This window comes from Tasmannia lanceolata, unplaced genomic scaffold, assembly GCF_043159265.1.
Source record: "Tasmannia lanceolata isolate RefF3 unplaced genomic scaffold, GAP_Taslan_0.1 ptg000003l, whole genome shotgun sequence".
NCBI lineage: Eukaryota > Viridiplantae > Streptophyta > Magnoliopsida > Canellales > Winteraceae > Tasmannia > Tasmannia lanceolata.
In genome coordinates this window covers 9,914,012-9,938,530 of record NW_027518680.1, presented here as the reverse complement: position 1 = coordinate 9,938,530, position 24,519 = coordinate 9,914,012, and the positions used below count along the sequence as shown (strand labels likewise).

The 24,519-nt window shown below is 39.3% G+C and overlaps 1 pseudogene across 1 annotated transcript; it reads right to left on the bottom strand.

Annotated features, from left to right (window-relative positions):
• LOC143864951 (uncharacterized) lies at positions 1-23,357 on the bottom strand (annotated as a pseudogene). The gene is made up of 9 exons (XR_013241412.1): positions 22,277-23,357; positions 21,962-22,135; positions 19,533-20,709; positions 13,851-14,121; positions 13,404-13,507; positions 12,934-13,291; positions 4,581-5,526; positions 4,325-4,489; positions 1-1,444 (listed from the first exon to the last, which is right to left on the bottom strand). The product of XR_013241412.1 is annotated as an uncharacterized LOC143864951 (transcript).
• Between the last annotated feature and the right edge of the window lie 1,162 nt (positions 23,358-24,519).

Genomic DNA, 24,519 nt, shown 5'->3' with positions numbered 1-24,519 from the left:
TTGGAAATGCACCTTCTACTATTTTTTCACTATTTTAATGGACTTTTACATGACAACCAAGCAACATTAAGGGAAATCTACTTAAAGACAACTTGATCACAACTATTTCACCAAGATACCACTTGATTACTGCTACTCTTTTTTTTTTGAAAGGTTATTTGGGGTTAGGCAGACCCCCACCAGTCTGATAACCACTACTCTACGGAGACATAGGACGACCAAACTAACCCTGTACCGTTTCTTAAAGTTTCTATTTGTGAATACTGATCTGGTACAACTTCATCGTCCCATCTCTATTTCCAATATTTCTTGGGATATCAGACTATCTGTCCCAGCACCAGTGTCTTGATGGCTCAGCCGGCAAACATTGAGTCTCTTCATGGTTTAGTTCAACTGAGGGGTGCAACTCCACTCTTCTCAACCCATCGAGCTCCGCAGCCACATCTTTCATCGTCGGCCTTTCTTCTCCTTTTACTCTCAAGCACCTTCTTGCAAGATCAGCCACTGCATAGAGCTGCTCAATCTTGCCCTCACAATTCGATTATCCAAGATTTGAAGGAGGTTGTTCTCTCTCATAGATAAAATAAAATACATAGAAAGGTTTCTCTCATTCTCGGGCCTCTCTTGGGAAACTGGTTTCTCCCCTGCTAAGAGCTCCACAAGAACCACTCCAAAGCTATAGACATCACTCTTCTCTGTTAATTGACTTGTCTGAAAGTATTCTGGATCCAAGTATCCCAAGGTCCCTTGCACTAAAGTGGTTATTTGAGTATGATCCAAAGGAACCAGTTTTGAAGCGCCAAAATCAGAGACTTTTGTAGAAAAAATTTCATCTAATAGAATATTGGCAGATTTGATATCTCTATGAATGATTGGAAATGAAGTGGCAGAGTGTAGATAAGCAAGTGCTCCTGCAGAGCTTCTGAAGCAATCCTTAAACGATTTTCCCATGAAATAGAAGACTTACAACTCTCATCATGGACGTGGTGGAAGAGGGTTCCATTGGAGACGAATTCATAAACCAGTAAGGAAACTTCAGTTTCTAAACAACAACCCAACAACTTCACTACATTCCTATGGTTGATCTGTAAGAGAATAGAAATCTCATTTATAAACTGCTCGATTTGGATTCCATCAGCTACTCTAGATTTCTTAATGGCAACTATTCTATGGTCTGATAAAATTCCTTTGTAAACTGTGCCATAACCCCCTCGACCAATGATTCGGCTCTGGTCATAATTGTCAGTTGCCCTTCTAAGCTCCTCTTCAGTAAAGATCTTGGTTGTCTTGGTAATGCTTTCATCAGAGGAAATTTGTTGTTCTAATAGCAAACCTCCGTTTTGCTGGAAGAATTTCTCTTTTAGTTTGATGAGCTTTCTTTTCCTTAGTCCCCAATATATCCAAGAACTGATAACAAGTAGACATAGAAGGCTTACACATACACCTACATCAACACATTTGACACAAGTTAGATATTGAAATTGTAAGGGTCGAGAAATAAAGAGGTGATGGGACCTCCATATATGCAATTGATTTTTCGGAGGAATGAGACCCCCTTTGGCGAGATATATATGAGACAGCACATGAGTTCACATGTTCCCATCCGCATTCCACCAATGTGAAGAAGTGGAGCTCCGTATCGAGACCTCCAAAGGTGGAATAAAGAGGAATCTCATCTCTCATCTTTGGTTATATAGGCGCTATTGAGGGTTCAAAAACAACCTTATCTCAATAACATAATATGGGATTTGCTAGGGAATTTAGCGGCTCACTTTTGCATGAGAGAAAAGCCATCGAGGGTACTTTTCAGTAGATTTTGTCTTATTCATTTATCTCTGTTAATGAAGGGTATTTTATGAACATTTAAATCCACTTTGCTGAGTTGGTCCAATGGGGAGTCCTTGCAGCTGGTTTTTGCATAGGAGCACTTCAATTTAGTAGTCCTCTTACAAAAATCCTACTAACAACCATAAGCGACTTTATATTTTCCTATATTTGGCCATGTCTGGAGCCAGAAATTTTGTTTCATAGTAAGTTAGTGTCTCCAAGTGATGAGAGAAGGTTAGGGCGGGTGGGAGCAGGAGAGAGATTTGAGAGGGTATGACTTAAGCAAGGGTTTGAAATGGCTAACAATAGGAAACAAAAACTTCGACTCAAAATACAATTGATTTTTTTCTGATTTTCAGCCACTTCTCACCCTTATCAAAGTTGTGACCTCTCAAATCTATTTCACTTCTCTCCCTCATCAAATTTGTACCCTCCCAAATCTATCTCCTCTTCCCACCCAGCTATATATATATATATATATGTTTGATTTAGGCATCCACTGCATAAAAGAAAAAATATACATTGTAAACCAAACCATGCCATCCACCACAACTCACTCATTTTAAGTTTAAAAGTGGTGAAATTTCTACCCATCGGAGGTCCACAAATTCCCCATCCGGCCACCACAATGTTGTTTCAAAATTCAAAATTCCTTATATATATATATATATATATATATATATATATATATATATATATATATATATATGAGAATAGAGTTCCTAAGGTGTCACCTCATATAGCTTATATGAGGTGGCGCTCACAAAACATAAGGGCCCACATTTTTGAGGTGATCGAAACCACTCATTTGAAAGACCCTTAGATGGATATGGTGCCTACAAAAAATCAGGTCCATAGGATCATCCCAACCCTTCCATTTATGGAGGTTAAAAATGGGCAGATTTATGGAGGTTTATACCCATCCATTTCAACCTCCACAAATGGAAGGGTTAGGATGATCCTAAGAAGTTGATTTTTTGGGCACACCCTATCTATGTGAGGGCCTATCAAATGAATGCTTTAGATCATCCAAACAAAGTGGGCCCCTTATGTTTTTAAGTGCCACCTCATATAAGCTATATGAGGTGACACCTTAGGAACTCTATTCTCTCTCTCTCTCTCTCTCTCTCTCTCTCTCTCTCTCTCTATATATATATATATATATATATATATATATATATATATATATATATATATATATATATATATATATATATGGAAAGTGTTTCTAAACACGTGCTTAGATAAGCTTATCTAAGCACATGCTCAAAAACACATGTAGCCTACATTTTTTGGGGGATCCAAAGCATTCATTTGGAAGGCCCTTTCATGGATAGGGTGTATCCCAAAAATCAGCCCTATAGGATCATCCTAACCCTGCCATTTGTGGAGGGGAAAATGGGCAGAAACATGGACACACAGTGTCTGTCTATTTTCTACTCCAACTTTGATTGGGTTAGGATGATCTTATAAGGCTGATTTTTGGTACACACCCTATCCATGGAAGGGCCTTCCAAATGAATGCTTTGGATCCCCAAAAAAATGTGGGTCACATGTGTTTTCGAGCACGTGCTTAGATAAGTTTATCTAAGCACGTGCTTAGAAACACTTTTCTCATATATATATATATATATATATATATATATATATATATATATATATATATGAGGAAAGTGTTGGTGAGCTTAAGCTCACCAAACTTATGGTGAGCTTAAGCGCCCCAATCACATGGGTCCCACATTTTCTTTGGTGATCCAAACCATTCATTTGCAAGGCCCTATCATAGATAAGGTGTGTACTAAAAATCAGCTCCATAGGATCATCCTAACCCCTCCATTTGTGGAGGACAAAAATGGGCAGATTTGTGGACAAATAATGTCTGTCCATTTTGACCTCCACAAATGGATGGGTTAGGATGATCATATGAAGCTGATTTTTGGTACACACTCCATCTATGTAAGGGCCTTTCAAATGAATGCTTTGGATCATCCTAACAAAGTAGGCCCCAATGTGATTGGGCGCTTAAGCTCACCAACACTTTCCTATATATATATAATGGATAAATTTATCTGAGGTCAAGCTCAAATAGCTTATCTGAGCTAGCCACTCTAATTAGGTTAGGTGCTTATGTTGTTTGGGTTATGTTAGATATTGATTTTATAGGACATAGCATGGATAGGGTGTTCCTAAGAAATCATCTCTATAGGATGATGCTAACCCTCGATTTGTGGAGGTTTAAAATGGACGGCCATAACATGGGTCCATTTTGTGCCTCTATAGATCGAATGGTTAAGATGATGCTATGAAAATGATTTCTTAGGAACACCCAATCTATGCTAGGTACTATGGAATGAATGAGTTTGATGAGTCAAATAACATGGTTGATGGCCTATTTGTAGTGGATAGCTCAGATAAGCTCTCTCAGCTTGACCTCAAACCCAGCTTACTGACCTACAGTTTTATTGCAAAATCACGTTAAATAGTAAGAGGGGATTACCTAAAACAACTTGGACTGTTGGAAATCCTATATCAAAGCAAGAATCTCCGTCTGTTCCATAATTTCCATGTTTGTCTTTTGGGCATGTGCAAAAATAACTTCCTTCTGTATTATGGCAATCCCCTTTGTTGCAGGGATTAGGATTACTAGCGCACTCATCCACGTCTACAGACCCATCACAACATCTATTGTGAGAGAGAGAGAGAGAGAGAGAGAGAGAGAGAGAGAGAGAGAGAGAGAGAGAGAGAGAGAGCACCTTTGCATCCATTCGTGAGATAAGGGTTGCCATCATAACCATGCTTGCAATAACAACGATATCCATGCCCATTAGTTGAATCTTTACACTGACTATACCGGTAATCGCGGCATGCATATGTAGAAAGGTTTCTCTGGGCTTCATTGCACGTTTTATTCTCTATCATCCAGTGTAGTACCCTTGGGTACCTTCTCTTATTTTCATAAGAAAAATTTTGAAGGGAGATGAGTGGAATGGAGAACTTGAAGTAATCCTTTTCGACTAAAAATGCATAACTACATGGGCTGAAATTCCTGGTCCGGGTGTGGTTATTAAAGCTTTCAAGAGAGACTTTCAAGAACTTGAGACCCTTTGGGATGGAGGTCTGGCAACAGCCAATCCCGGAGCACGACCCATTGCTTAAGCTCTCTATGTTAGCACATACTGAAGCACATCCAGTAGTGAATTCTACATCATCGAGGCCACTTATATAGGCAAGAGTGTCACAGCCAATGGCAGTGAATATGTTTTGTGTACTAGAAAACGTGAATGGATGGGATCTTGTAAAATTTGTGAACACTTCAGATGTATTGCCTCCGGGGTAACAGTCCCATGCCATCCAACCAGTAACCAGTATTTGCCCTCCTAAAGATATATTAAGAATCTCAGGAGGGTATTGAGAACCGTGAGGAATGAAAGGTTTTGGAGGGTTGAAGGAGTGATTGCAGATTACGTCGAAGCCTTGAATGAAACAAGTGGGATCTCCAATCCCGAAAGGGTAAGGAATAGGGACATCACCACATTTATCTTGGCACCCAGGTTTTGCTATTGAAGATGCTGATGCTGTTGTTGTTAGCCATAAGAGCTGAAGCAACACATGAAGTGCCATCTCTACTTGTTTTCTTCTCTCTTCCTCACTCCTACCCTTTAGAGTAGGTAACAAGAAACAAGGCCGAGTTATAAAACATTTCATGAGTTAGGTTCAAGGGACTTCATCTCTTTATAGGCGTAGAGAATGAAAGAACATTTGTTTTTTTATCGGCAAGCTGGGGTTTGTCTGGAATGCGAAATGAGGCAAACAATGCGAAATGCCTTCTGCAATGGACGCTGGCAAATCATTGGGTTATATTTTGTCTTGTAAAAAATAAAACTCTAGCTTCTATATGGGTTGAAATCTCCTCCAACCATCTCGTTTATCAATCATTTACTCTCCTTATATATATAAAAAAAAATAAAAAAAATTTGAAGATCACTCTTGATTTCTTTATGGTAGCAGTGAAAGGAAGAAGACAGATCTATAAACAGAGATATGGATTCTTATTTCGTTTTTTATTTTCTATAGTATTAGTATTATACGGTTTATGAAGTGGGATATTTTCCTTCTGCCACTAATTGGGCTCTTTTTCTCTAGGATTGCTAGTGTCAAGCTTGTAAACACCCGTTTGAACATACTCTGAGTCCTGATTGACTATGTGGTCTGTTTTGGGAAGTTAGCTTAAAGCGGTAAATTACACTTTTATTGTTGCAATGTTTTTAATAGCGGGACCCTTCTCTCTCTCGTGCTACACATTCCTCATGTAGAAATGATAACTAAAACAGGACCTCTGCTTTTCCTTTTCCTACTATCATATTTTCCATGGTTTGATCACACATCATTTTTACTTATTTCAAAAAAAATGTACACCACTCTTTATTTGTCGTTTTTAGACAAGGCCGAAATTCAGAATTCGGGAGTGATAAATCGACTCCAATATATCTTAAATCGACCCCTATATATCTTAAATCAACCCCTTTTAACGGAAAACGTTAGGGCATGTGAGTTGTACACTTGTAAGGTGTTTAACAGCAGATGAAAACTTTATTCACACGCCCTAACGTTTTAGGTTAAAAGGGGTCGATTTAAGATATATGGGGGTGGATTTATCAATGCCCCTGATATATAATATTTCAAGAGAGAGGTGTTAAGGCATGTCATCTCAAAAGAAAGTGTACAGCAAGGACTACTGAGACACATGAATTTTATGGCAAGGCCCACCACAATCGCATAGTGGCACTAGCTTTTGGGATAGGAGTATTCATTTTTAATGGCTGTTGAGAATCATGCAAAGCCAAAAAAGCATCCCACGTCACAGAGACACGTCACAGACAGAAACATCCAAAGAGAAGCTGCATGGTTAAGCCGGTTTCAGTTTTCCTGTGGTTTTAAACCTCTTATTAGCAGGTTTTAAGTACAGTTTTCCCAGGGTTTTATCCATTGAATTCTAGACTGATAATTATACACAAAAACACAGAAGACATCCTGTTATTAGCAAGTTTTAAATTCAGTTTTACTGAAATTTTAAACCTGTTACTAGTACGACCATAGGGACTCTTGTATTTTTTTTAAGCATGCTCTTGAGATTTGCATCCACATAGATTTTTTTTTTGTTTTTGATAAATCTCATGTTGGAAGGCATACATGCATGTTCAATAGATGCTTGAGAGATGGGAGTTCCTGTAGAAACAGATCCATATTTTAAATTCAGTTTTCTTCATGTTTTAAACCTGTTATTAGCATGTTTTAAATACAGTATTCTCAAGGTTTTATCCATTGAATTCTGAACTGATAATTATACACAAAACACAGAATATATCCAATGGTTTAAAACTTGTTATTAGCAAGTTTTAAATTCAATTTTATTGAGGTTTTAAACCTAATAATAATATGTTTTAAATTTCTGCCTGGTCTACAAACGACAAATAAAGAGTGTTGTTGTACGGTTTTTTTTTAAATAATAAAAAATAATGTGCAATCAGACCATGGAAAATATGATAACAGGAAGAGGAAAAGCATAGAGAGAGAGAGAGAGAGAGGTCCCGCTATTAAAAGCATTGCAACAAAAAAAAAAAAGTGTAATCTATCACGCTAAGCTAACTTCCCAAAACAAACCACATGGTCAATGAGGACTCAGACTACGTTCAAGCGGGTGTTTACCCTCTTGACTCTAGCAATCCTATTTCATAAACCCTCTTGACTCTAGCAATCCTATTTCATAAACCGTATAATCCTTACTATTCTAAAAGCCTAAACCCATGTATTTTCGTCAACCTACTTTCTATATAAGGGGGGCTCATGATCCTGGGGGCGCAAAATCACCCCCGCTATTAGTATTATACGGTTTATGAAATGGGATATTTTCTTCTCCCATTAATTGGGCTCTTTTTCTCTAGGTAAGCACCAGTTTGAGCATACCATGAGTCCTCATTGGCTATGTGCACTGTTTTGGGAAGTTAGCTTAACGCGGTAAATTACACTTTTTTCGTTGCAATGTTTTTAATGGCGGACCCCACCCCCGTGCTACACATTCCTCATTTAGAAATGATAACTAATACAGGACCACTGCTTTTCCTCTTCCTACTATCACATTTTCCATGGATTGATCACACATCATTTTTTCCCAGCACAATTGCGTAGTGGGGCTAGCCTTTTGGGATAGGAATCTTCAGTTTTAATGGTTTGCAGATTTTTGTACAGGAATCTACATGTTAGCGATAAGAGTCATGGCCGGAACCATGACTCTCACATCCAAAGAGAAGCTGCATGGTTAAGCCGGTTTCAGTTTTCTTGTGGTTTTAAACTTCTTATTAGCAGGTTCTAAATATAGTTTTCTCAAGGTTTTATCCATTGAATTCTAGACTGATAATTATACATGATGGGGTACGAAAAACAACAACTAATGAGCTGTCGACACGTGGCCCTGGAAGGGCCCACCACAAACCCAACTGCTACGCAGGGGTAATTCGGGAGTGGGTGAACCTAAACTCACAAAAGGTCCGACACTTGTCATGGGGTAGGTAATCCAACCACCCCAGGTCTCCCTCTATAAAAAGTCTCTCAAGGCTCAGAGTAAAAGGTAATAACTTCCAAGCCACCACTCTTAAAATTTGGCTCTGCACTCTTGCTCGTACTGACTTGAGTGTCGAAGGGCCCGTCCGGAGCAACGACTCCAGGTTGGTCTTCTGACTTCCTGTGCAGGGCTCAGCTTCTTCACTTCAGCTCCTCGGGTCCTCCAGCTCAGCTCTTACGTCACTGCCGTATCTGTTACCGATTTTAGGCCTAACTAATACAGGACCACTGCTTTTCCTCTTCCTACTATCACATTTTCCATGGATTGATCACACATCATTTTTTCCCACCACAATTGCATAGTGGGGCTAGCCTTTTGGGATATGAATCTTCATTTTTAATGGTTTGCAGATTTTTGTACAGGAATCTACATGTTAGCAATAAGAGTCATGGCCGGAACCAAAAAGGCATCCTACTTTGTAACACCAGGCTTTCTCACATCCAAAGAGAAGCTGCATTGTTAAGCCGGTTTCAGTTTCTTGTGGTTTTAAACTTCTTATTAGCAGGTTCTAAATATAGTTTTCTCAAGGTTTTATCCATTGAATTCTAGACTGATAATTATACACAAAAACACAGAAAACAGCATTGGTTTAAACTTGTTATTACCAAGTTTTAAATTCTGTTTTATTGTATTTGTAACCTATTATTAGTACGACCATAGGGACTCTTGCATGCTCTTGAGATTTGCATCCACATAGAGCTTTTTTTCTTTTCTTTTTTCTTTTTGATAAATCTCTACATGAATTGGATATGATGCATGTTGGAAGGTATACATGCATGTTCAATAGATGCTTGAGAGATGGGAGTTCCTGTAGAAACAGATCCATATTTTAAATTCAGTTTTCTTCAAGTTTTAAACCTGTTATTAGCATGTTTAAATACAGTATTCTCAAGGTTTTATCCATTGAATTCTAAACTGATAATTATACACAAAATGCAGAATATATCCAATGGTTTAAAACTTGTTATTAGCAAGTTTTAAATTCAATTTTATTGAGGTTTTAACCCTATATGGGGTCGTATTTTCTTGAGATTTGGGATTACTTGGGTATTCCAAAGATCTATCCAGATGTTGCTGGATCTTTGGAGCTTTGTGCCTTGGAAAAGAAAGGGTAAAATCTTATGGAAAGTTTGTTTGCTTGCTACTTGGTGGGTAGTATGGAAGGAGAGAAATGCTAGGGTGTTTGAGGGGGTACCCAAGTCTCCTCATTATCTGTTTATGCGCATTATTGCGGTGGCTATAGCATGGACGAGATGTCATCTATCGTTTCGGTTTGTATCGGCTTATGATCTCTGGGAAGGTTGGTGAGAAGTGTGCTTTAGTAGTGAGAGGGCTAATATCATTGTTCATAGCTGGGAGCCACCTCCTAATGGGATGCTAAAATTGAACTTTGATGGTGCTTGTTTTGGGAATCCGGGTCCGGCCGGGGAGGGAGGCTTATGTCGGGAAGATAGTAGCAAGGTGCTTTGGGCCTTTTGCGGTCCGATTGGAGAGTGTGATGCTACGGAGGCGGAAGTTAAAGCGGCTTTTCAAGGACTAAAAAAGATTAGGAGGGATAGTTTGAAGAACTTAATTGTTGTAGGGGATTCTCTAAATGTGATCCGATGGTTGAAGGGTGGCGTAGTTCCTCCTTGGAGATTCTTGGCTCTTTTTGATGAAATGGAGGAAATAATCGCGGATGCAAATATTGAATTGAACCATGTTTGGAGGTCCGCAAATGAGAAGGCGGATTGGTTGGCTAGGAGAGGGGTGGGGAGCGATTTTTTGAGATGGTTTGGTCATCTTCCTCCATGAGGTGTCCTCTGCGTTGTGCTCTTTTTTTTGTTTCTTTTTTCTTTTTGTATTCTTGGGTTTTCTCTTCTTGAGGCCACCCTTTTTTTCAATATTATTCGCCATTTCAAAAAAAAGGTTTTAACCCTAATAATAGTATGTTTTAAATGTCGTTTTATGTGACTATATGACTGCTTTCATAGATGTATAACACTCCATTCACTGATTTTAAACTTGGTTGGTATTCCATACCCAGCCAAGTCAATCAGTTGCAATTTAAATCAAATAATGTGGAGATAAAATGCACAGATACCCTTTAGCTGAGGCTGATACAATTTTATGTTGCCCCATTTTATTTAGGGGAATGTTATCAGCACTACTGTATTTTGATTAGGGCACTCCTCACTTTATTAAAAGTATGGTATGGCCCACACTATAGGATGATCCAAACCGTCCATTAGATGGGTCACAATCTAAATAGGTTGTGCCTCAAAAATCATTTCCATAGGTTGATCCTAACCCTACGATCTGAATGATAGAGGGTTGATCCTAACCCTCTACAGATTGGAGTTTTGTTCAAAGATACACCTTTATGAATGATCATCTAAGGGATCTCCTTTGTATCAAAATCCCCTTTCATTGAAAGATTCTAACCTTCCAATTTATATCCATTAATTGGTTAGAAAACAAAGAAGCAATAGTCTATATTCATAGCCAATAGATTGGAAGGTTGGGATCGCCCAACGGGAGTGGATTTTGATGAGTGGCACAGACATCATGAATGGTTTGGTTTGGATCATAGATAAGTAGGAATGTCATAGCAGATAAATTCACTTTCTGCTCCAGCCATCCCATAAAGCAAATGACAAGGTGAGGGCAATATTTGTCATTAAAGGCCTTGTAAATCCCATTTACATGTACTGGTGGATAGAAAAGGACATGCAAATCTCACTTTTTGGGGGCAGTGATATCCCCCAAAACAGAAATCGTTTACTTTTAAGGCATCTATCCATCAAGGGGGAGGATATCACTGCCCTTTTTCTCCGGTATGTTCTTCATACGTCCATTGAAAGGGCACCCAAATTAGTCATGAGGGCAGTACGTGCCGTTGATTAGATGGGATTTGCCAGGGCATTTCACCATTGACTTTTGCATGAGAGTTCAAACCACATCAGCCCTCCCTTGCTTGCCTTGGTCTGCACTACGAGCAACACTCTTGGGATATGAGTTACATGGAAATTCTCCATGGCTAGTGATGTAATAGAAAGCTTGTGCAAAGGAAGTTATGATAATAGTAAGCTTAACTAAAAGCAAATTAGAAAGTTTAAATTGATATTTAAATTATTGTGCAATGGTTGTCTTGGCCTGGTGTCCTCTCATTTTCCTTATAATAATACATTAATACTTGGCCTGATTGTGAGTTATTTACATTTCGAAGGCAGTATAAAAGGAGAGATTATATAGTGCCGGACCATCAAAGTCCTGTGTGGGCGGTACGATAAAGTACCACCACATGGGCCTTGACAGTTGGACACCATATAAAAACTCATGTAAGAGAAGCCTTCCATGATTGAAAATATCAACTGATATTAATCCTTTAATTTGTACCATTTAAATGGTTAATCATAAAATAAGAAGACAACTGGTCCGCGTCTATTTGTGTGGGCCTTTGTAGATAGCCTCTTAGGCTATTTTTGGTTACATAAAAGCCCGTCTTTACCAAGTATTATTCAAAGTTGGGGGTGCCACATCCGCTACTAAGGGTGTTTGGTTTGTGATTAGCAACATAATTATTCAGAGATTACTTACCTGGTTGGTCCAACTGGAATCGATCTTAACTCTATTAAACCATTAGCGAAATGCGAAAAAATAAGAATTTTCTTTATTGTAGACTTCTACATGACAATTAGACCCATGCAAAAGACGACTAAAAGACAAGTACAACATCACTACACTTTCACCAAAAGACAAGTACAAAGACACATGCAAGACAACCAAACCAAGAGCAGTCATCATCGCATCTCTATGTCCAATGTGTCTTGGGATTGCAGACTCTCACTACAACTTGGGATGGGAGACTATCTCTCCCAACATCATGGCTGCTACCGTAGCTTCTTGATGGCTCCCCTAGAAAGCATCCAGGGCGCAACCCTAACCTTCGCAACCTATCGAGCGCGGTAGCCACATCTTTTATTGCCGGTCTTCTTTCCCACATTATTCTCAAGCACTCTCGTGCTAGTCTAGCAACTGCAAAGAGCTGCTCCATCACTCTGTCATTACAATTTGATTATCAAAGATTTGATCAATCCCGCTATGCTTCATCAATGAATTGATATGGAGCGCTATGTTTAGATCCTCAGACCTCTCATGAATAATTGTTTTCTTCCCAGTTAGGAGCTCCACGAGAGTGATTGAGAGTAACGAAAAAAAGGCCGTCAATGAAAGATGTTGCTACCAAACTGGACAGGTTGAGAAGGTCGGCATTGCACCCAGTATGCTTTCTAGTTGAGCCATCGAGCAGCTACGGTAGCAGCCACGGTGTTGGGAGAGATAGTCTGCAATCCCAAGTTGGTAGTTGGTAGCGATAGTCCGTAATCCCAAGACACATTGGAAATAGAGATGGGATGATGACTACTCTTGGTTTGGTTGTCTTCACTTTTATTCACAAAGCCCAATAGCTTTTATTCAAATAGAGATCCCAAATGTCTTTTCCCCACTCCAACGGCTCTTGATGAATCCAGATCTTTCCTTCCACAGTCAGCGACAGCTGATTCACAGTCCTGCCCGTTGTCTGCGCTTGATTTTGCCATTAGAGCTTGTCGTCCTTCAACCGGATGGAATGCAGAGAGGGCATGTCCTTCGTCTGTAGACAGATCTATGTAGATCTGTGGTAGTGCCGAGATGAAGACTGACGCAAGGAGCGTGAGAGCGGCAACACCAAGATAAAGATCAACACGAGCAGCATTAAAATAATCTCGTGGGGATATAAAAACCCATGCCACAGTTTGGAGGAAAACTCCAATATCACGTGAAAGGAGCGAAGCTCCTTCACCCACTTGACAGAGCCAATGTTCTCTTCACAAGTGATATCCCAATAATAAACTTTATTCAAATCTGTCTTTCTTTCCTCATGACATTACATAATATAGAGAGTCAAAATCTAAGAATAGCAACAATAAATACTAACTTAAGACCTAAGCAATTAATTCCATCTAAGGTAACAAAAACAAAACTTAGAAATATTACTAATAACCCTAAAATAGCAATTTCGTAATTGACCTTTACCATAACCTAAAAATGATCATAACTTGGTCAAATCAAGTCCAAATAGCGTAATCTTGGGCTCTTTAGATAGGTAATCGAAAAATCTTTCTAAAAACACCAAAATCATGCTAAAAGAACAAGATTTGACGTCCCAAAAAAAAATACCACAAATAAAATGACGAAAATAAGAAATAAAAAATAAAAGATTTGATCAACGCCGCATGTTCTGCATCATTCACCCTCGCTTGAAGAAAACTCGACCTCGAGTTTAGGCCATCGTCCTCCAATCTGATTTTCGGCACCGCATCAATCTTCTATTCTTCATTCCCCCTTTATTATTATTTTTTTAATTTTTTTTCTAATCCCTTACATGATGCTTAGCCATGAAAAGGGTTCTCGAAGGCACTCTCAGATCCATGACAGTCTTCTCATGGATGCGGGCTTCGAGTAGCGCTAACTGTGTGAAAGTCTTCACCCATTGTTGGAGTTCTTCATTCTCCGCGGCTAGATCAGGTTGGCCGACGTTAGACGCAACGACTTCTTCATCCCGTCGTGCATTCGTCGGAGATCCCTTGAGCTCTGATACCAACTGACGCAGGGAGCGTGAGAGGCAGCAACACAAGATGAAGATCAAAATCATGCTAAAAGAACAAGATTTGACGTCCCAAAAAAATACCACAAATAAAATGACGAAAATAAGAAATAAAAAATAAAAGATTTGTTCTGCCAGATGGAATGCAGAGGGGGCATGTCCTTCATCTGTAGACAAATCTATGTAGATCTGTGGTAGTGCCGAGATGAAGACTTTGGATCATAAAACATAGCATGGGTTGATACTCAGCTCTGATACCAATGATGAAGAACGTTAGAGGAATTAGGTCAAGTAAGAGGTTGCTTGAAGCATTACACCCAGGGTATCTAATTTGGAATACCAAGTTTGTTGCCTCCAGCCCCTATATATTAGATACACTAGGGTTTTAATAGGTTAGTGGGCTCTAGCCCAAATAGGCCCACTACATAGGTAGATTATCTTATTAGGCTTATATTAGAACATACATGGATTATATTATATACCCAACAAAGAAGAGGATGATGATGAAGGTTGTAGGGAGGGGGAGGGGGAGGGGACTATGCTTCCAGCCATGTAACAGATGAGGCCAAGTGGCCATCACATCACCTCAACAGTAGATGCATGGTTGGTGTTTGGAGATGGTTTTTGATGACTTGAGGAGGGGGGAGGTGGTTTATAATCTTGGACTTGTTGCACGTGAGATGGGTTAAAAATAAGTTGGAATGAGGAAGTAACTTTCTCTCGCCGCCTTCTCTTTAAGGGCCGGGAATCTCTTTTTCCACCCATGTACTTTCTACACCGCCTTCTTTATTAAGGGCTGCGTATCTCCCACTCCATATGCTCTCTCTCTCTCTCTCTCTCTCTTTCAGCTTTTCATGTGGAGACGAGAGTTTTCAAGTTATTGTTCTCATTATTTGATGGACCACACGTAAAAGTGGAATGATACATTCGCCCCATTTCTTCCCTGGGCCACGCAATTCTTAATGTCATGAATACACTGACTATAGCGGGTGACCCTTGTAAGACATGGGGTAAATATATCACCTCTCTACTATATGACCCGTGAAGTAGGCCATTGAATTTGATTGATATGGTGCGGGAGAAGAGAAGTGTGTAGATTAAGTCACTCACTGCACATGACCAACCAAGCCATTTGTGAGCGAACCATACGTCTTCAATAATGGGTGGGGCCCTCGATCCTCCTAGATTTGGACTTAGCCCATCGGCTTTTTGTGGCCCATCTGTGGACTCATATGAGGTAAACCATGTCCACTTATTAAACAGGCTGGTCAGTTTCAATGGGCCCATATTCAACATGATTTCAGAGCTTGTTGGTCTCTTAAAGGAAAAGTATCATCATCATCCCATCCCTCAATCTAACGTTGCTGCATCCAATCTTCTTGGAACCTGATCTTTGCAAGGGCACCCTTCTTTTTTCATTCTAGCTAGTAGGTTTTAAATTCAGTTTATTGTGACCATATAACCATTCATTGTGCATATTGTATGTGTACGCATTTTCCCCTGTTCTTTCCTATAGCCTCAATGTCTGCTATTTCCTTGGCATGGGGTATGAAATCAATACTGCTTTGTTCTTCTGGGATAACATGTTACGTGCCTAATCGGCCGTAACGGAAATAAACAAAATAAAAGAGAAATAGAGGGGGGGAATGGTTGATTTGAGGCAACCGGATCTCCTAGCGGCTCGATTCGAGAGGACCCATGACTCTCCAAAACAAAGTCTCATTTGCTGTAAATTATCTTCTCTTCTTTTTCTTTCATTAGATTACTACTACATAAATACAAGCAAGAGAGAGTGCCACATCACAAGCACACTTACCCACTAGCAAGACACATCACAAATAACTAACACCCACTACTTAACACATACACCATAACTAACACCCATAACTCTAAAAACACATTCCCACAACTAACACCCACACCATAATTATTATGCACATAACATAACAGGGAACAGATTTTGAGCTTTTGAGAAACTGAGTTGATTAAGAAATGCCCTACGAGTTTCTACATGCTCTATTAATATATGAAGCCTATTTTGAATTTGGGGCTCAACAATCCGACTTCAGCTTAGTGAAGTTGGTTGGTATTCCATACCAAGCCAAGTCAATCAGTTGATGTAGAGATAAAATGCACAGATGCCCTCTAGTGGAGGTTGGTACAACTTTATTTTGCCCCATTTTATTTATTTGTGAAGGTTTCATGACTGGAAATATTCATACAAATTACAAATCAGAAAGCAACAAGAATGCATGAGTCAAATAAAGTGGGTCCTCTTTATCTAAAGATGGTGCAAGTCAGAGTCGAATAAAGTAAGTCCTCTTTATCTAAAGATGGTGCAAGTCAGAGTCAAATAAAGTGGGTCCCTATTTAAAGATTGTGCAAGTCTCCACGAAACTTCTCTCTTTGGGTGGAGTGAAGAATACAAGTCATCTTTGATTTTACACGAAGCTAATGGCCTTGTTGTTAATTTCGTACAAGAGTTGCTAAGAAGGATATTCCGAACAGCCTTTCTTTCCATGCGACCTGTTAAACGATCATATTCTTGGGAAAAGAGTTTTCAAAAGTGAACTAATATCCGCACGACCATGTCATTTCGTTTTTGGTGAACAACTTATTTACTCTGTGTTCCATCTTATGAACGGTTTGGATCATCCTATGATGAGGTCCGTACAGTACATTTTGAAAAAATACAGGACCATAAGGGCTTACTCCATATAAAAACTCCTTGAAAGTATAGTTCACTTTTAAAATTATAAAATTTTGAGCATATTTGAAGGGAGGTTTTATATGATGCCGACAGTCATGTACCTACGGCCCTTGATATTTGATCCATCAGCAGATCACTTTTTAAGAGGCTGCTGTTGGATCAAATATCAAGGAATCTACAAGGGACTTGATGGTCGCCCGGCATATAATTATGTATTTGACGGTGATTGTTAGGTGCTTTTTCTAAATATCATTTTCGGGCCCCACATGTCCCAGGTGGATGTGATTGGGTCTACTCATTTGATGGGTGAACACAATTATTACATTGACAGGAGGATATGGTCTTTTGATCTATTAGTCTTACTAAAGGTATTTTACAATGAGAAATTATATGATGGCCGAACGTGAGAACATAAAGGGCGGAAGGAGACAAAATATTCTTCCTTGATTTTTGAACAAAGGAAAAGTGAACACAGGAAGGGAGAGAGTTTCTCTCTCTCTTCGAGCTTTATATTCACTGTCGGCCACCATATAAGTTCTCTTTTACAATTTGTTTATCTTATAAGATATAAGGGACTTGGTAGGCAATTTCACAAAGAGCCATTTCGCTTCACGTGAGAGTAGCCGTCTCAGATGAATTAAATGCATAAGACAATCTGCCAAAAAGTCAATGTGTGTGGTCGTTCTCACGTGCAAAAGCCAGCTGCAAAATGGCTTTTCGCAAAATTGGCAAGAAAATACAATGTTTTCATAACTGCACTAATTCATCTTGTCTTTTTTACTAAAACAGCTGTCAAATGTTATTACAGTTCCCAAAGAGCTCCCAAAAGCCAATTAAAAAAGGAAATACAAGCCAAGCTTGTGAAATTATGCAAGATTTGAAAGATGCGTGGTTATTTGAGTATAGTCTAAAGGAATTGGTTTTGAAGCGCCAAAATTAAAGACTTTTGCCATGTAATTTTTATCTAACAGTTTGTTGGTAGATTTAAAATCTTTGTAAATGATTGGAATGGAAGCTGTAGAGTGTAGATAAGCAAGTGCTCCTGGAGCTTCTGTAGCAATCATTAAACTGCTTTCCCATGAAATGAAAGGCATATGACCCTCGTCATGTACACAGGGGCATAGAGTTCGATTGGAGATGAATTCATAAGCCAATAAGAGAACATGGGTCTCTAAGCAACAACCCAACAAATTGACTACATTCTTGTGGTTGATTTATTCGGGAACTTAGTGCCATGTTTTGAAGGCTGGATGACTTTCCATCTCAGGAAATTTTCAAGATCCAACCTATTGGTTCAGCAGATTACACGTTATTGCCTTGATTGAATGGTCATCCAGTTTTCCTTGGATTTTGAGTGATCTTCTTTAGATCTGGTGAAAAAATTCCATGTTCGTTTTCAACTAGTGTGCTGATTCCAATTTTAAGGCAGCAAGTGCTGAGCTCAAATTCAGAAATTGATCCAAATTCATCCAATCCACAGCTTCGTAGTGATAAAGATAAAGTATTATCAGAGTTCAACTCCAATTAGTGTGGAAAGATAGGTGAATTGTATTGCTGTTGTTATTTGGATCAAGGTTCAGTTTACAGAATTTGACAAATACATTAGAAAGGGAAACTTCTGCTAGTGTTATTGTGTTTTCTTTGAGGCTATTTTCAGATCCTTCAAAGCCTGGTATTGAATTAGTTAAGGAGTGATCCATTTTCTGTCAACTGATAGAAGCTACTGCTCGATACAAGGTTCGCCCAGTGACCTCTTAGACTGTTAATACTCATTGTAAGCAAAGATATATGGCATATTGGTCACTATTGCCGTGCTTGTGTTTTAACATCGTTGCTAATTGAATTTTCAAAGGCTCTAATCATTAAGTCTAAGGTGATCGGTGTATTAGGTGTTGAAAATCGACTACCTACTAATGCTGAGGGAATCTATTGAAGTAGCTGTTAATAGAGCATTTCATCTTCAGGACTTGAGCCTAAGGAACAGGACAATTCTGCCCTCAAAGAAATTGCCAGGCCATTTAATTACTATCACATTGTTGGCACTTTTCATAATGCTTCTCCAATAGTTTTTGAGATTTCTTTGCAACAGGTTGATAAGAGAGAAGAAAATTTACTGATAATTTGCACTCCACTCGAGAGTTTAGATGACTGAGAAAGAGTCTACTTGCTAGAATATGAGTTGATATCTTGGCTTCTAGTATGTGACTTGACATGAATGATTTTACCTAGTACATGGGCTGAGAACCTGTAGAGTGTAAGTGGATTAAGTAATTGCCCTATCAACCAAATGACCCACCAATTGAACATTATTCGCGAGCCATCAGTTTCTCCAAACTGATTGCGGCATCACTTCAATCCCTGCGACACTTTTCCAGCATCAGGTTGCCACATAGCAAACTACTAGGAGATTACGTGGTTGGTCTACCTGACATCCATTTTAACCTCTGCCAAACCACAAACAAAACACTTAAAAAATACTTGTTTTTTATTGTGATAAAATCCTAGGCTTCACCAAACCACTTGAAAATGCACAAGCTTCTATTTCTTCACTCTTATATTACACTTTTACATGACAACTTTTGGGATGTCTACTTAAAGACAACTTCAGTACAATTTCACTAAGAGACCACTTGATTACTACTCAACGGATCCACAAGACAACCAAACATACCCGAGTATTTCTTAAAGTGTCTAGAAATGAATACAGATCTGGTATACCTGATGGTCTTAACAACTGAAACAACATTCATCGTCCCATCTCCGATTCCAATATGTCTTGGGCTATCAGACTATCTTTCCCAGCACCATGGAGGCTGTCGTAGCCTCTTGATGTCTCAGCTAGAAAATGTTTAGTCTCTTCATAGTTTTGTTCAGCCGAGGAGTGCACCTCCAATCTTCTCAACCCATCGAGCTCCGCAGCTACGTCTTTCATCCTTGGCCTTTCTTCTCCTTTCACTTCCAAACACCTTCTTGCAAGTCTAGCAAATGCATTGAGCTGCACTATCCCTCCCTCATCAACAATTCGGTTGTCCAAGATTTGAAAGAGGTGGTTTTCATTCATCGATGAAATAAAATACATAGATAGGTTTCTGTCATTCTCAGAACCCTCTTGAAAAATTGGTTTCTTCCCCGTTAAGAGCTCCACAAGAACAACTCCAAAGCTATAAACATCACTCTTCTCTGTCAGTTGACTTGTCTGTAAGTACTCTGGATCCAAGTAACCCAAGGTCCCTTGCACTAAAGTGGTTATTTGGGTATAGTCCAAAGGAACCAATTTCGAAGCGCCAAAATCAGATACTTTTGCCGTGTAATTTTCATCTAATAGTATGTTGGTAGATTTAACATCTCTGTGAATGATTGGCAAGGAACTCGCAGAGTGTAGATAAGCAAGTGCTCCTGCAGCTTCAACAGCAATCCTTAAACGATTTTCCCATGAAATAGAAGACTTACGGCTCTCATCATGGACATGGTGGAAGAGTGTTCCATTGGAGACGAATTCATAAACTAGTAAGGGAACTTCAGTTTCTAAGCAACAACCCAACAACTTCACTACATTCCTGTGGTTGATCTGTAAGAGAATAGATATCTCATTTATAAACTGCTCGATTTGGATTCCATCGGCTACTCTAGATTTCTTAATGGCAACTATTCTATGGTCTGATAAAATTCCTTTGTAAACCGTTCCATAACCCCCTCGACCAATGATTCGGCTCTGGTCATAGTTGTCAGTTGCCCTTCTAAGCTCCTCTTCAGTAAAGACCTTGGTTGTCTTGGTAATGCTTTCATCGGAGGAAATTTGTTGTTGTAATAGCAAACCTCCGTTTTGTTGGAAGAATTTCTCTTTTAGTTTGATGAGCTTTCTTTTCCTTAGTCCCCAATACATCCAAGAACTGATAACAAGTAGAAATAGAAGGCTTACACATACACCTACATCAACACACACCTGCCAAGAGTTAGATATTGAAATTGTCAAGGGTTGAGAAATAAAGAGGTGATGGGACCTTCATATATGCAATCGATTTTTGTGAGGGATGAGATCCCCCTTTGGCGAACTATGAGACACCCCCTTGAGTTGACATGTTCGCATCCAATTTCTACCAATGTGAAGAAGGGGAGCTCCATTTCAAGACCCCCAAAGGAGGACTAAAGAGGAATCTCGTCTCTCATCCTTAGTCATATAGGCACTGTGAGAGTGAAAAACAATTCACCATATTCCAATAACATAATATGGGATTTGCTAGGGAATTTTGCGGCTTACTTTTGCCTGAGAGAAAAGCCACAGAGGCTCGCATTTCATTAGATTTTGTCTTATCATTTAATTCATCTGAGGTGGCTGTTCTCTCAGGCAAAAGTCAGCCGCGAAATTCCCTAGCAAATCCCACATAGTACACTATATACCATAGCTAGTCTAATTTATGAAGAATACTAAACTAAAGGGCGCCGTTGCAAAAACGTAGCTGCAAGAGCACCTCATTAGATCCACGTCACCCAAGCCCATTTATTATGCCTTTAATTCTGAATTTTTTTCACTCTGCTATAAACTTACCCACAAATGCACATACACACGAGTGTGCAAGAGCGCCAGCATGTGTATAACATATTTTACTTCCAACAAAAAAAGGGGATGTGGTATATATGGGCCTATATTAATCATGCAAAAAAAAAAACCACGCTTTTAACACTGAATCTTTATAGGGTGAAAAAGGAGACTGAGCTTGATGTTGGGGGCGTATGTTTGGCAATTATGAAAAATTATTTCATAGAATATTCGTTGGGCAAGGTGCGAAAGATGAGTTGAAGAGGAGGGAGGGGAGAGAATTGATGAGGCACAAGTGGAAAGGGAAGGATAAATCCCTAAAAAAATAGTAATACCCTACTTCCAATTGTTTTTTTTCTCTTGTTTTTCAGGGGCTCTGATCATGCTCCACTCACTCCCATCCTCAAAAAGTATCCCCCTCTCTACCCATCTCTCACAACTAGCCCCAATAATATTTGAAGGAATATTTTTACATAGTTGCCAAGCTTGCGCTTTAAGGTAATAACTATAAAGATATATACATCAAGAAGGTATATATTATAGGAGGAATGATAGAATGAAGGGCGCCCTTGCAAAAATCAGCTTCAAGAGCGCCCCTATTGGGTGATTTCTGCAAAGTGTTGAAGAGTAAGAGGGAATTACCTAGAACAACTTGGACCGTTGGAAATTCTTTAGAAGGGTTGGCAATGCAACCATCCCCGTCTTTCCCATAATCCCCATGAGTGCCGTTTGGGCAGCTGCAAGAAAAACCTCCTTCCATATTATGGCAATTCCCTTTGGTGCAGAGATTTGGATCTCGGGCGCACTCATCAACATCTACATAGCCATCACAAGCAATCTTTCCTGAGAGAGAGAGAGAGAGAGAGAGAGAGAGAGAGAGAGAGAGAGAGAGAGAGAGAGAGAGAGAGAGAGAGAGATTGAGATTGAGATTGAGATTGAGATTGAGAGAGAGAGTACCTTTGCATCCGTTTATGAGATAAGGGTTGCCATCATAACCATGCTTGCAATAACAACGATATCCATTCCCATTAGTTGAATCATTACAGTAACTATACTGGCGATCACGGCATACATATGTAGATGGGTTTCTCCGAGCTACTTCGCACGTTTCATTCCCTATCACCCAGTCTAGTACCCTTGGGTACCTTCTCTTATTTTCATGAGAAAATTTTTGAAGGGAGATGAGTGGAATGGAGAACTCAAAGTGATCCTTTTCGACTAAAAAAGCATAACTACATGGGCTGAAATCCTTGGTCCGGCTGTGGTTATCAAAGCTTTGAAGGAAGACATTTAAGAACTTGAGACCCTTTGGGATGGAGGAGGTCTGGCAACAGCCAATGCCAGAGCACGACCCATTGCTTACGCTCTCTAGGTTAGCACAAACTGAAGCACATCCAGTAGTGAATTCTACACCATCGAGGCCTTTTATAAAGGCAAGGGTGTCACAGCCAATGGCAGTGAATATGTTTTGTGTGCTAGAAAACGTGTATGGGGATCCTGTAAAATTAGTGAACACATCAAATCGATTGCCTCCGGGGTAACAATCCCATGCCATCCAACCACTAACGCGTACGTACCCTTCTAAAGATATGTTGAGAATCTCAAGGTAGCGATGACCACCGTGAGAAATGAAAGGTTTTGGAGGGTTGAAGGAGTGATTGCAGATTATGTCGAAGCCTTGAATGAAACAAGTGGGATCATCTCCGATGCCGAAAGGGTAGGGAATGGTGACATTACCACATTTATGTAGGCACCCAGGTTTCGCTGTTGAAGATACTAATGCTGTTGTTGTCAGCCATAATAGTTGAATCAACACATGAAATACCATCTCTCCTTAGTTTTTTTTTTTTTTTTTTTCTCTCTTCTAAAACCTCCTTCTTGATTACATAACAAGAAATAAGCCCTGATAATATATAATATTTCATGAGAGAGGGGGAAGGGATTTAATCTCTTTCTAAGCATAAAAAAAGTGTGAAGCAAGCACTGAGACACGTGAATTCCATGGCAAGCATAGTGGCGCTAGCTTTTTGGGATAGGAATCTACAAATTAGTGATAAGAATCATCACTTTTGAGAATCATACAAGGAAACCGGAGCCAAAAAGGCATCCCATGTTGCAAGTTGCAACACAGGTCTCTCTCTCTCTCTCTCTCTCTCTCTCTCTCTCTCTCTCTCTCTCTCTCTCTCACACACACACACACACACACACACACACTTTGGGTAAATCTGTACATGAATTGGATATGATGCATATTGGAACGCATACATGAATCACATTCATTTAGGCCTAATCCAAGTACAGTGAGAATCTCCACGAGGTAGGGTTCAATAGATGCTTGAGATATACGGGTGGCAGCTGCGGGGTGGCAATGGGTGCCGGATGTTGCATTCCCCATCCCTTCCCCCGCCCCAAGGAAAATTCCCCGTCCCCGCTTCAAGGATGGCAGGGAGTCCCCGTCCCCATCCCCGCCCTACGGGGAAAATCTAATACACATGCCCACCTATCCTCGCACACTATGGAGAAACAAGTTTAATTGATTTTTTTATTAGACAATTACACTAAAAATACATTATTTGAGAAAGATAATAGGGAAAATTTAGGAATACCAAGTGAAATTTGTTCCATGGCAAGTGCAGTTGCCCAAATTAAAAGCGGCAAACCTAATTTAATAGCAAAAAATTTAATTTTGTACGGGGATTATGGGCCAAGGTGGGGCTGGTACCCTTTTCGCGGGTTTAATTGCCACCCCTATTGAGAGATGGGAGCTCTGTAGAAACAGATCCATATTTTAAATTCAGTTTTTTTAATGTTTTAAACCTGTTATTAGCATGTTTTAAATATAGTATTCCCAAGGTTTTATCCATTCAATTATGAACTGCTAATTACACAAAACACAGACAATATCCAATGGTTTTAAATACAGTATTCTCAAGGTTTTATCCATTGAATTCTGAACTGATAATTATACACAAAACATAGTATATATTTAATGGTTTTAAACTTCTTATAAGCAAGTTTTAATTTCAGTTTTATTGAGGTTTTAAACTTAATAATAGTATGCTTTAAATTTAGTTCGATGTGACCATATGATTACTTTCATAGATGTATAACACTCCATTAATTGGTCATAGAGTATATTGGTTTTTTTCCTTCTCTGAAGCTCGTTTTTCCTACTATGCCAAAGCAACAAAGCATGTTCA